Source organism: Ceratotherium simum, chromosome 19, assembly GCF_057802395.1.
Source record: "Ceratotherium simum simum isolate JZ-2026a chromosome 19, ASM5780239v1, whole genome shotgun sequence".
Taxonomy (NCBI): domain Eukaryota; kingdom Metazoa; phylum Chordata; class Mammalia; order Perissodactyla; family Rhinocerotidae; genus Ceratotherium; species Ceratotherium simum.
The window spans coordinates 32643036-32657953 of NC_141918.1; positions in this window are offsets into that span (position 1 = coordinate 32643036).

A 14918-nucleotide genomic window follows, 5' to 3' on the forward strand; every position below is an offset into this window, starting at 1 on the left:
GACTATTTCTCTCCTCAGACAATTGAAGGTAGGAAGATAATTATTGGCAATGTCTTTTTTAAAGAAAATTCTGCCTTTCATTAGCAGTTTATGTTCCAGGAAAGGCATTTTCAGTTCCTGAACAGAAGACAGCTCCTAAAATTCAACAGATTCATGTATCAGGGAAATTTTCTGCAAATCTGAAACCTCTCTAAGCACTTAGCAAAAAAATAAAACAAAAAAAGCATATTATATTCATAGTCCACTCTCAGAACCATAGGAAAGCCTTCATAATTAACACTCATGAATCCGTTACAGGTCAGTGCTAAGCCCTGTATTACTACATTAAAGGCCATCAATAGCCATAAGATCAGAATAGAAAGATGAAAGGACACACTAAAAATGCTTCAGTAATAAGAATAACAGCTCTGCTCTCGGAAGACAGGCTGCTCTGACTGGCTTCACACTTTGGTTCCACGTGGTTTCTTTGGAAACTACTTGTCATGAAATTTTATGACCTGTTAAAAAAAAGTGTAAGAATATTTCTTACCTACCTCACCAGGATGTTGGAAAGATTAAAATTAGATAGTTGTGAAAGTGTTTCTAATTCTCCCAGGAAAGACTGGAGAAATGCTTTGTGCATAAACTTGTTCTTGGGAACTTTAAAACAGTTGTAATGATCCCATCTCACAGACTCCTCCCATTAAAAGCCCAGGATTCTGCTGACCACACAGTCAGTTCCCTTGTCTCTGAGTAGCTCTTTAAAATCATTCCACTTGAAGCCCAAAAGTATTTAATACATGACTGACCAAAAAAAAAAAAAGATTTGCACCACCCCTCCAAATGCTTTCTGGATTAGTCAGAAGAGAAATTCCAGCAGTCTTGCCTTATCTAGGAGTGAAACTATTCCTGTTAACGCTCTCCTTTCTTATCCTCTAAACACATTTTCCTTTGTCTCCTTCCAAATATAAAAACTAGCAATGGCTTAGACACCCTTCTCACATCTGTACATATTAGCATAGAGTCACGCGCCACATAACAACGTTTCAGTCAATGACAGACCGCATATACAATGGTGATCCCATAAGGTTAGTACCATATAGCCTAGGTATGTAGTAGGCTATACTATCTAGGTTTGTGTAAGTGTGCTCTATGATGTTTACACAATGACAAAATCACCTAAAGACACATTTCTCAGACGGTATCCTTGTTGTTAAGTGACACGTGACTGTATTCTATTCTTTCAGTTAAGCTCTAACGGGTAAAGGTATGACCCACCCTCAGCAAAACGTATCTTCAATACCCCCCTGCTCTGCACACCACCACACTTGGCAACAAACACTTCCAACTCCAGCAGAGACCCATTATATGTAGATTTCCCAAACATTTCCACCTTTTCCTCCACAACCCTCCGCACCCCCAATTCTACATTATCAAAACCAACTCTCAACTGAGACCTGCAACACATTCACATTAAGGTGTAAATCACTAGTGTCTGCTTAAGCAGCTACATGTTCCTAAATATTTTTACTTCCTATGCCTCTTCTTTGGACTGCGATATACCTTCCCTCCCCACCCTTCGTGCATACTCTCTCCAACAACCTACCCACAGTGAGCAGAGCAGAAGAGAAATTCCATTACGGTTAAAAATCACTGTATATAACAAGAGATAGTCCAACAGGGGTGTAATGTACCTGGGAACAGTTTGGAGGAGGGAGAAAAAAGCCTTAAATTAAAGAACTGAAATCCTAAGAGTGGAATTTCCAGTGAAATTTGAGGACAGGGAACAGAGAGCATCTTCTGAAATCACTCTACTTGAGTGCTACCTATTCTACCTACAGGCTAACCCAACCGTGATTATGGGGCTGCATGGTACCAGGCACTGAGAACTGAGTGGTGGAGATGATGGTGAGGGCGTCTCAGGCACCTGGCATGGTTGGTATATAGCATTCAGTTGCAGACAACAGATGCTACACTTGAGTTAATGTACAGAGAAAGGTATTTCTTTCCAATTATGTGGTTTCCTAAATCATGGAAAAGTAGAGGAACAGGTGCTGACTGAGCTACTGAGAACAACTCCCAACTGCCTCTGCCATTGTTGGGGAAGCAGCTGTCATTGCTATTGGATGAACAGAATCAGGAATTGGTTGATGTTGAACCACGATGCCTCTGCCACCATCTGCTCCAGCAGGAGTGGATGTTTCTGACCCTGCCTCTTTCCATGCTTTACTCAGTTCCAAATCCAAGTTGCATGCAAATGCATCAGTCCAAAGGCACCTAAATCACATATTGAACCCTAGCTGTAAGAGAGTCCAGGAAATGTAGTTTTTAGCTTTCAAGACTCTACAGTACAAAAAGGCACATTATAAGGAGTTTGAAATAAGTGTTGACCAATTCAGAGGCTACGACACGGTCTTCCTATTGAGTGAAGTTCCAACAAAACTGAAGACTAAACTTGAAGTATTAAAACACTTTCTTTTAACTATTTTCTGTTAAACATTTTTTCAAGGCTTTCCACTTTTCCAAGCCGCAGTTAAAAAAAAAAAAAAAAAAGACTAATTGCAGTTTATTTTTTTCTCAATGACCCCAAATCATAACCATAATCATTAATTACTGTGCTGCAAATAGCACACAACATATTCATGACAAAATAAGGAGGAATACTCATGACAATTATAGTACTAATTTCTGTAACTGGTCACATGATTGAAGCTGATATTTGTAACTCCCCTCCTCCACTATCCATTCTGTACTCCCTTTGCCTTCAGCAAGTCCCTCAGCTGGTTGTGGTTCTTTATCTGGTGGGGTGAAATCTTCATTCTTGAAGGGTCTGGGCCATTAGTAGTCCCCCCTGGATTGGGTTGTTGTAGTTTTCCATTGACCTTAATCACAGGACATGGTAATACTAGGAGACACCCTAAGGGATCTCCTGTATTCCAGACATACTCGTCCTTACTTCCATTGTGAAGCAGTAGTTCAATTTCCCCTTGATAGTCAGGATCAGTCACCCTAGCCAACACTCTAACTCCCTTCTTTGCCTATTTTCAGAGCCTGAGGAGCCCAAAGTGGCCGGATGGTAGTCTTTACATTCAGTTCAAAGGGATCATTGTTGTGTATCCTAGTGGAAGCATTTTCCTTCTGGAACTAAGATCTCTAGGCCAGCAGAGCATAAGGTCATGGAAACAGGAAGCAAAAATTTTGCCATTGGGTCACTAGGGGTAATAATGAGTGGTGCCCCTCCCATTTCCACCCCTTGCTTCTTGGACCCGTGAATTCTGGCTATTGGAGAAACAGTGCCACATATTGGACGCTGATTCAGAGCATACATAGCCTTCTGGAGAACCTTGCCCCAGCTCTGCAAGGTATTGCCACCTAGCTGGCACTATAACTGAGTCTTCAAAAGGCCATTCCCCCGTTCTATCAAACCAGCTGCTTCAAGATGGTGGGCAACATGATAAGAACAGTGAGATCCATGAGCATGGGCCCATTGCCATACTTCTTTTGCTGTGAAGTGAGTTCCTTGATCAGATGCAATGCTGTGTGGAATACTATGACGGTGGATAAAGCATTCTGTAAGTCCACAGATGGTAGTTTTGGCAGAAGCACTGGGTGCAGGGAAGGCAAATCCTTATCCAGAGTAAGTGTCTATTCCAGTAAGAACAAAACATGCGCCTTCCATAATGGAAGTGATCCAATGTAATCAACCTGCCATCAGGTGGCTGGCTGATCACCCCAGGCAGTGGTGCCATATCAGGGACTCAGTGTTGATCTCTGCTGCTGGCAGATTGGGCTCTCAGCAGGGGCCATATTCAGGTTGGCCTTGGTGAGTGGAAGTCCATGTTGCTGAGCCCATGCATAACCTCCATCCCTGCCACCATGGCCACCTTGTTCATGAGCCCATTGGGCGGTGACAGGGGTGGCTGGGGAAAGAGGCTGATTGGTATGCACAGAAGGGGTCATCCTATGAACTTAATTATTAAAAACCTCCTCTGCCAAGGTCACATGGGACACAAATATCTTCCCAATTTTTCCCCATTCAGAGAGGTCTATCCACATAACTCTGCCCCAGATTTCTTTATCACCGATTTTCCAATCATGTTCCTTCCAAGTCCCTTACCATCCAGCCAAACCATTAGCCATAGCCCATGAATCGGTATATAATCACACAACTGACCATTTCTCCTTTCAAGCAAAGTGAACAATCAGGTGCACTGCCCAAAGTTCTGCCTACTGGAAGGATTTCTCTCACCACTGTCCTCCAGGGATGTCCCAGAAAGGGGCTGTGGTGCTACAGCTGTTCACTTTAAGGTGGTGTCAGCATATTGTGCAGAATCCTCTGTAAACCAGGCCTGAATCTTCTCTTCCACTGACTGCAGGCAGCTCTCCGTGAGTCCGCGGGTGCAGGCTGGAAGAGAGAAGGCAGTGTAGCAGGAGCGGGAACCATAGGCATTTGGGCCATTTCTTCATGTAACTTGTGTCTTCAGGGCCTGCTTGGACCCGATCACATATATGCCACTTCCATTTGATGATGGAATGCTGCTGTGCATGTTCAACTTTATGGCCAGGTGGGTCAGATAACACCCAGTTCATGTTGGGCAGCTTAGGTCAAATGGTAACTTGGTGGCCCATGGTTAAACCGTCAGTCTTTACTAAGGCCAAGTAGCAGGCCAAGAGCTGTTTCTCCAAAAAAGAGTAGCTGTCTACAAAGGATGGCAGGGCTTTGCGCCAAAATCCTAAGGGTCTGTGCTGTGATTCACCAACAGGGGCCTGCCGAAGCCTCCAAATGGCATCCCTATCAGCCTCTGCACCTTCCAGTACCAAAGGATCTGCTGGATCCTATGGCCCAAGTAGCAGAGCAGCTTGCACAGCAGGCTGGACCTGTGGCAGAGCCTTCTCTTATTCTGGTACCTACTCAAAACTAGCAGTGTTTTTGGATTACTCAGTAAATGGTCCAGAGTAACACACCCAAATGAGGAATATGCTGCCTCCAAAATCCAAAGAGGCCCACTAGGCATTGTGCCTCTTTTTGGCTTGTAAGAGGGGCCGGAAGCAACATCTATCCTTTACCTAGAAGGGCTATCTCGACATGCCCAACACTGCTGGACCCCTACAAATTTCACTAAAGTAGAAGGCCCCTGAATTTTTGTCAGATTTATCCCACCCTCTGACATGCAAATGTCTTACCAACAAATCTGTAGTAGTTGCTACTTCTTGATCACCAGGCCCAATCAGCATAACGTCATCAATGCAGTGGGCCAACATGATATCTTGTGGAAGAAAAAGGCAATCAAGATCCCTGCAAACTAAATTATAACATAGGGCTAGAGAGTTGATATACCCGTGAGATAGGACAGTGAAGGTGTACTGCTGGCCTTGTCAGCTGAAACTAGCCTGCTTCTAGTAGACCTTACGGACACAGATGGAGAAAAAGGCATTTGCCAGTTCAATAGTTGTGTACCAAGTAACAGAGGATATGCTAATTTTCTCAAGCAAAGAAACCACATCTGGTACAGCAGCTACCATTGGAGTCACCATCTGGTTATGCTTACAAAAATCCACTGTCATTCTTCAAGATCCATCTGTCTTCTGCACAGGCCAAACAGGCGAGTTGAATGGGGATAGGGTAGGAATCACCACCTCTGCATCTTTCAAGTCCTTAATGGTGGCACTAATCTTTGCAGTCCCTCCAGGAATGTGGTATTGCTTTTGGTTTACTATTTTCCTAGGTAGAGGCAGTTCTACTGGCTTCCACTTGACCTTTTCCACCATAATAGCCCTCACTCCACAGAGCAGCAAACCAATGTTGGGATTCTGCCAGCTCATGAGTATATCTGTTCCAATAATACATTCCACAAGTGGGGAGATGATCACAGGATGGGTTTGGGGACCCCCTGGGCCCACTGTGAGACAGACCTGAGCTAATGCTCTATTGATCACCTGACCTCCATAAGCCCCTACTCTGGCTGGTGGCTCATATGATTATGGAAAAGTCCCACGATCTGCACTCTGCAAGCTGGAGACATAGGAAGGCCAGTGGTGTAGTTTGAAGGCCTGAGAGCTGATGGTATAGATTCCAGCGTCAGTCTGAAGGCCTGAGAACCAGGAGCACTGAGAGTAGAAGATTGATGTCCCAGGTCAGGTAGTCAGGCAGAGAGAGAGCAATTTCTCCCTCCCTCTACCTTTTTGTTCTACTCAAGCCCTCAGTGGATTGGATGATGTCCACCCACATTGAGGAGGGCAATTTACTTTACAGAGTCTACTTATTTAAATCCTCATCTCTTCTAGAAACACCTTCATAGACACACCCAGAAATAATGTCTAACTAGATATCTGGGCATCCCATGATTCAGTCAAGTTGAAACATAAAATTAACTATCACAAGTGCTTATCTTTGGAGGGATGTAAAGTGGGAGGGGCATGAGAGAGCATTCGGGGGTATTGTGAATATTCTATATCTTGATCTGGGTGATAATTATATGTCGGTGTAATTTGTAAGTTACACAAGTATGATTTATGCACTTTACTGTATAGAAATTATATGGAAGGAAGGAGGGAAGGAAGGAAGGAGGGAAGGGAGGGAGGGAGGGCGGGAGGGAAGGAAGGAAGGATGGAAGGAGGGAAGGAAGAAAAGAAGGAAGGAAGGAGGGCAGGAGGGAGGGAGGGACAATGAAAGTGCATGTGCTTCAGAGCCAGGCAGAACCAGTTCAAATTCTGACCATTTGCTAACTGTGTGACATGTTATTTAACCTCTGAATTGCAATTTCCCCCGGTGTAAATGGGAATTTTAATATCCCAAACTTATGAATTTTTAAAGAGATAGCACATGTGAAAAGCATCTAGCCCACAGTAGGTCCTCATACATGTCAGTTTCTTTCTCTCTCCCCTATTTCTTTTTCTTCTAGACTTCTTGTTTCCTGGTTGTTCTTCCTCATTTATCTTGGGATCACATTCCAATTAAGAAAGCCATTCTCTGTGCTGCAGAGTGGACCTTGACATCAACTGCTTTACTTTCTTGATCTTAAATTTCCATATACTCCTCTCTGACCACAGTGTCGCTCTCTCTGGTTGCCTCGCTTCTTTCATCCTAAGGGTCATGGTTTTGTCTCCTTGCCCATCCAACCCAGTCCCAGGGGCCTCACTTTGGCCACTCTGAGCAGCACCCTGGATGGTTTTGCCTCCAGTCCCCTTGCTGTACCCATCCTATGGTCCCCAGCCACGAACTGGTCTAATCTTCCACTCCACTTGCTGGGGGCTGCTGGAGAACATCCACCAAACTTCTCTGAGCTACTCCTTCTAGTTTCTGCTCCTTTTCTCTCCTCCCCTTCTCTGCAAAATTCCTTAAAGGAGTTGTCTCATACTCGATATTTCCACATCCTTTCTTCCCACTCTCTCTTGATCCTACTCCAATCAGACTCTCTCCCTCACCACTTTAGAGAAACTGCTTTTCTCAAGGCCACCAGTGATTTCCACTTTGCCAAATCCAATGGTCAATTCCCAGGCCTTGCTTTATTCCATTTCTCAGCAACATTCGACACAAGTGATTACTCCCTCGCTCCTGACACACTGTCTTCCTTTAGCTTCTGAAACACCATATTCTCCAGGCTTTCCTTTTACCTTACTGGAAGTTCCTTTGCTGTCCCCTCTTCATCTTCCCACTCTCTCAATGCTGACTGGCCTCAGAGCTCAGCCCTCAGGTTTCTTCTTTTCCTTTTTATATCACTTCCCAAACCATCTCACCAACTCTCATAACTTTAAATATGCTGATAACTCCCAAATCTCTGCCTCATCCTGGTCCTGTCCCTGAACTCCAGATCCATTTATCCAACTGCACACTCCACATCTCCACTTGGGTGTCTACTAGGTGTCTCAAATGTAACATGCCCAAAACTTCTGATTATTTGTACCTCCCATCCTCCAACTAAACCATCTCCCCCCTCAATCTTCTCCATTTCAGAACATAGCAGCTTCGTTCATCCAGATGCTCAGACAGAAAACCTTGGAGTTGGCTTTATCTCCTCTTTTATTTTCACATCTCACATCAGATCCATTAGTGAATCCTGTAGTTCTACTGTCAAAATATACACAGAATCCAGCGACTTCTTCCCACCCCTGCCACCCTAGTCCAACCCACTCTCCTCTTGCCCTGGATCATTGCAGTGGCCCCCTCAGTACTGCTTTCCTTTGTGTTGCCCGTCCATTCAGTTTATTCTCCACACAGCAACCAGAGTAATGTCAGATCATGTCATTCCTTTGTCCTCAACTCTCTGATAGCTTCCCATTGCACTTAGTACAAATCCAAAATCCTTACCACGGCCCCGAATCTGACCTGGCTCTACATCTCCGACCCAATCTTCTCCCACTCTCCTTCTTGCTCACTGCACCCAGCCACACTGGCCTCCTTGCTGTTCCTTATGCATACCAAGCACACTCTACTCCCTCCTTAGGACCTTTGCACCTGCCGTTCCTTCTGTCTGAGTGTTCTTCCCCCAGATATTTACATGGATCATAATTCCCTCACTTTACTCAGACTTCTGTTCAAGTGCCTCCTGCTCAGAGAGGCCTAACCAAACCACTCTATACAAAATAACAGCCTTAGATCCTCCCTATTTTTTAGAAAACTTTTCTTCATAGCACTTAAACACCTACTAACATTAGCGTCTGTACATATGTACTCTGTTTCCCCCAATGGACTATAAGCTCCATGAAGACAAGACTTTTGTCTCATTCATCACTCTTTTCCCTCAGTTTGGGGGGATGTGCCTGGCACATCGTCAGCATTTAATGACTATGCTTTGAATTAATTAATTAATTTTGCAGATTGGGGCACCACCAACCTCTAAGCATTCCTTGTGATCTATTTCATGTGTCTCTGGCCAGATCTCTTCCATATGCCTATTCTAAAACTTCGCCCTTCTCTTCAAGCTCCTTCCCTATTTTGCAGTTTCTCACTCATTATCAGCAAAACCCTTTGCTGCCCACTTTACAGGGAACAATCCAGGTCATCATATGAGAACTCCAGCAATCTTCACCCACACCTACCGATGTCCCCACACCCACTTCCCCCTTTACTGGCTCCCTGTCTCAGTGGAGGAGTTTTCTTTATCATCCCCTCCCCTGCCTTCTCAGGGATCTTGTACATCAATTAATTCCCTGTGGTTGAATCTTCAATTTCTCCCACTCCAGGGCCTTTTTCCTTCAGCATCTGAGAATTTTCAAGTCTCCCCTTTTAAACTTCCTGGGGCTTAGAAAAGGGTGGGCCTTCATCATACTACCAGGCTTGGGCAGGATCGGCTGAGGGACTGAGACTGAGCATCCAGGTCAGAGGTCTTTGGGACCTGCACAGAGTGAGCAGAATTACCACCGGCAGGCCAGAGCTCACCGTGCATCTTGGACCTAATCCCCGTTCCTCCTCTTCCACAGGCTCAGGTGGTTGAGGTTCCAGCAGGCCTGTGCCCAAGCCCAACATGTTACAACAGGATGTGCTTGGCATGGCCTAAAGCCTGGTTCTCAGGATTGGCTGTTCACCAGAAAGCTCCCATAGCAGCTTTCAAAAATATACATTGCTGGGTCCCACCCTCTGAGATTCTGATTTTTTAGAAATTAGAATCTGGAATTGATATTTTGTAAAAGCTCCCCAGGTGATTCTGATGTACAACCAGGACTGGAAATCTAGATCAGAGCATCTCAATCCTGGATGCACATTAATCACCAAGGTGAGGGTGGGGGGAGCTTTTAAAAAATATTGATGTCTGCTATCCACCCAAGAGATTCTAATTCTGTTGGTCTGGAGGTAGGCCCAGGTATCAGGGATTTTTTTTTTTTTTTTTTTTGTATAGCTTTCCAAGTGATTCCCATGCACAGTCAGGATTGAAGACCTCTGGTCCAGACAGTCAACCAAGATTTTGTTTAGGGCAATTAACTCACATCTGAGTATGTGTAAAGGTAAGGTAAGTCATGGGAGAAGACTAGATATATTAAAAGTGCTATTGGTGGGCTAGGCAGACAATAGGATGCAGGGATCAATGTAGGAAGGGCTGAGCTGAAACAAGGCGTCAAGCTCACCAGAAGGCTTTCTGGCCAACACAGTTTCCTGACACAGGTCCAGTGTTTTTATCTTTTATCTTGTTCTTCTCCTAGTAAGAGCCAAATCTCAGGCACAACAAGCCTGGAGGCTTCAGAGACCACAAGAGCAGGGCAGAGGCATAGCTTTAAGCTGCTCCCTTACCAGAGGGCACCCTCACACTCCTTCCTGGTCCCAGCTTGGTAGAATAAAGCCAGTGAGATGTACAAGCCTGGATGGGGGCACAAACATGATGGCTTTGCTCCTAAGAAAATTTTCTTCATCTTATTCCTTCTAGATGGTTAGATTATTCAACTGCCTGAGAATCCGGGCCATGAATGTATTCTCTGTGGTATACACAAACTGAGATTGTAGTAGTAGATAGATTTTCACAATTTTTAAGGAAAATCAATCAGAAAGCCAACAAGAGAGCCTGTTGAATGAGGCTTCCTAGTTTTTTCAAATTTAAGCTGGGAAAATCTGTCCATTGGTGTCACATTGATAGTTTACCCACCCAGTCATTCAATAAATGTTTATCGAGTACCAGGCTTGGTGTTTGGGGCTGGGTATAAAGTGTTAAACAAATCAGACATGTCCCTGCCCAAATGGAGCTGATATTCTAGTACAGGGCAACTACAGCCAATAGGTCAAATTGACCCTCTGCCTGTTTTTGTAAATAAAGTTTTATTATAACACAGCCATGACCATTGTTTACACATTATCTGACTGCTCGCAGATTATAGTGGCAGAGTTGTGGAGGTGAGTGGTTACAACAGAGACTGTATGGCCTGCGAAGCTGAAAATATTTACTGTTGGGCCCTTTACAGAAGCAATTTGCTGACCCCTGGTCTAGTGGAGAGTTGACATGTTTTCTCATCACAGGGATCCACTTGTTTTTTATAAGCTGACTTAGACAAGGGTTTTTGGTTGAAAGGAGAGAATCTACTTAAATGGGCTCTGGGAGAAAGGGAGATTATGATAAAATATTTCCCCGTGGAATCCATGGACAGGAAATTAAATACAGGCATTACTCCTACAGGCTGAGTTTTTGCCATCAAATTGGCCATAACTCAGTTCTATTAATTAAAGAGCATAATCTGCATTACTAAGGACACCATTGGTTACAACAGGATCTTGACCAGGAACCAATATTGTGTTCAGGAGCTAGCACCAATATAAGAAAAACTATTGCCTGAGCAACACAAGAGCTTTGTTTGGGTAGTTTAGACATTTTTTATCTCAACAAAGGGTGAAAACGAGGATGAAGGAGATAAGGAGACAAGGGTATATAAAATGTCCACCATTGGTGATAGAAAAAGAAAGGACAAGATTTTTAAGCAAAAGTTAAATGTCACCAAATGCTGGATTTGCTGCATGATGTTTAGATTTTACTCTTATAGCTATAAAAAATATTCTTATTGCTGAAATTACTGCAGGAAAAACAACTTCTTTTTCTGGGAATCTGAAACTCTCCAACTACCATCTCCTTTCTCTGTTTAATATAATAATTTTTAAAAAGCAGTTTCTAAAAATGTAAGGTTTCTGAGGAACGCAGAATTGACTGTCCAGTCAGACTTCATGAGAAGTGGAACTGAGTCAGGACCTGAGGTTGAAGCCGGGTCCCTGAGGGTTACTGTAAATATTCAATAAGAACGTGATTACCCTTTGACCTTGTTCCCAGCACAGACACAGATGAAAAAAAGTTAATCGTGTTAATTTGCTGTTTTCTTGTTTAACCTAAGGGGTAACTCAAGGGTCTCAGGGATTTATGAGCCTGTTTTGCAGAAGAAAAAGAATACCTTCAAAGAAGTTATGACCACCAGATAGCCAGCCCCCAGCTGCCATTGATGCCCAGAAGTCAGATTGCCCAAGGGTTTATCTGGAGTGAAGGAAACATGGAATTCCCCTTTGTTTCTCTGAAACTCCTCCTCCCAAGCCCTTTAGCTCTATAAAACTCCCTGGTTTCTTTTTTGTTAAGGTGAGTTTGAGAGAACCTATCCTCCTACCCTCTCATTTGGGCCAATTCAAATAAAACTTTCTCCCTCTCCAAGCACCGATGTCTCAGTGATTGGCTTATTGCACATTGGGCACATGAACTTGAGAGTAAGAGGTACGGTATAAAAGTCATTCTTGATGATTCTCCAGAAGTAGATGGACCCTGGGGCTTCCTTCTCTGCTTTTCTCTTCCTCCTCTCTCCTGCCTGGCTTCTTCTATAAACCTGAACAACCTGGACCGTTGGCCCAAGTCTACGTGTCTCCAGAGCCTGCCATTACCAGGAAGGAGTGTTAGAATCCCTTAATACAAATCTTTAAGAATCTGACCAGCTTAACCCAATTTACAGTTTGATACCTTTAGCAGAGCCTGCTAAAACTTTGACCTTTACATTGTCACCAAGCCAAAAGATTACATTCCCAGCTTACCTTGAAACTCAGTGTAGGCCTGAGGCTAAATCCCATGCAATGAGATATAAGCAAAAGTGGTGTGTGAGTCTTCAGGGAAGTTTCCTCAGGGGGTGTATGTGATGATGTGATGGCTGGAGCTCCGACTGCCATCTTGGAGCCACACCCTTGAGATAGCAGAGTGTGGGCAGGAAAAGCCTGGGTCACTGATGACGTCCCCATACCAGCCCTGGACTGCCTACATCCAGGCCTTTTTTATGTGAGAGAGAAACAAATGCCCATCTTGTTTAAGCAACTATTTGGGGCAGTTTCTGTTACTTACAACTGAACCTAAACCTAACTGATAGTTTCCTCTGATGCAATAAGCTGTGACCAGAGAGTCAGGGCACCGGGGATACTGCCCAGATAGTGAGCCCCTAGGTCGGAGCAGATATCCCAGGAAAGGGGACAGGGCAGAGCAGACAAACCATTTGGAATATTCACTACAATGGCTGAGTTCCATTGCCAGACCACTTGGGTCTGAATGGAAGGGAAATACTAGGAGGCATGAAAAGTTTTGGAGTGGGCTGATATCTTAGAACACACAGCAGGGTGAAAATTATAATTCAAGGGAAACAGGCTCTGAGTGGTGGAATTGTGGGTAACATGGCTGCAGGCCATGACCAGATGGAAGTTAATTGTTCCTCTAATAATTGAAGAGACATTGGTTACATTTTTTTCAGGGATCTGGTTAACTCATTCCCTTTGGCTACTTAAGGCTGTGATTTACAGGCAGCAAAGTCGCTTAGGATAATAAAGCCCCCAGGCCTGGTGGCAAACTGCTGAGATTTTTCAAGAAGAAAGAGACCACTTAAACATCTCAATCAGCTTTTCCTGAGTGAATGACATCCGGAGGAAACAGGTTTCAAATGTGTGTCCGTCATTCACACCCTCAGTAAGAAAGATGAGAGGAATCAAGAAAAAATACTCTGAGTGCTACATTCATTTCAAATATCTGACAAGTTATGAGAGTCCTGGAACAGGATTCCCAGAGCTACAACTCCTACAGGACACAGGTCCCACTATCATTTTTTTCCTCTTCTCTAAAAGCTCTTAATGGATTGAGAAAAATTGGTTCAAGTATCAATTGATTTGAATGCATCTATTCAATAAAAGGAAGAATATAATACATGTCACTTTTTGAAATAGCCTTTCTTCTGTACAACCATGTCCTACTGGGCTCTGGCCCTTCTGTTTAACTTCTTTTCTTTTTAAGTGAATACAGGCCTAAAAGTATGTACATAACCTCTGTCTGCTGAAGAAGCACGGTGCCTGCAATGCTGGCGCCCTCAAAGCTGCCGTGTCCCTCTGGGTCATAGACGCAGGAGGTCCGAGCTCAGCACAAATGTCAGACACTTGAAAGCAGGGATTTAAGAAAGAAATAAATTGTTCTCCATGTTCAGGGAAAAAAAAAATTTAGTGGTCTGTAATAGAAAATAGAGGAAAAAATAAATAAAGTAGTCCATTCTCCGGCCTCAGCACAGATCACCAAAGACTTCAATTTATATAAACAGGAAATCTTTGTTGAAATAAAAAATGCTCAGCCAAATAAGAAAAATAATGGCTATTTATTTATTCAGAGCTTGCTACTGCAAGGGAGTCAGCCACTGTCACTCCAAGGTAGGCAGAGGAGTGGGGAAGTTTTATAGGGCAAAAAGAGAGGACTTCAGGTGTGTCCTGAATGGAGGCTGCTGGCATGGGGAAGCTGTGGGTGGGTTAACTAGAAGTGGGGCATCCTCAGCGATTGGTTGGGGGTGCATATATTGCTTTTTCTGATTGGTCCTAAGTTAAAAACAGAACAAAAATTAGGGAAGCTGTCTGTTATTAATCAAGTCCTGGCCATTTGGGGCCAATTGTTACAGAAATCATGATTTAGGCTTCTGGATTGTTTCTAGAGATAGCAATCTGGCTCCTTGCAAATCTGACCGTAGTGGACTGGCTCCTTGGGCTGGTTATTGTAGACAAGGGGTTGGTTTCCTGGGCAGGTTGTGGGTCAGATTTCTAGTTTTATTTATAGTCTGGCCATTGTCCATTTGTATATTCAGTCTCTCATCTTTCAGACAAAGATTTGTTTTTTTTTTTTTTTTGGTGAGGAAGATCAGCCCTGAGCTAACATCTGCCAATCCTTCTCTTTTTGCTGGGGAAGACCAGCCCTGGGCTAACATCCGTGCCCATTTTCCTCCACTTTATGTGGGACACCGCCACAGCATGGCTTGACAAGCGGTGCGTCGGTGCGCCCCTGGGATCCGAACCGGTGAACCCCGGGTCCTTGCCGCGGAGTGAACGCACTTAACCGCTTGCGCCACCGGGCTGGCCCCTCAGACAAAGATTGACAGCTGTCTCCAGGCAGCTGACCTACAGCTAGCAAGGTGATTCCCAGTATCTCTAGAAAGCCACTTTGGGAAAGAGCTAATTCCTACCACTTTGCCCAAAAGTGCCT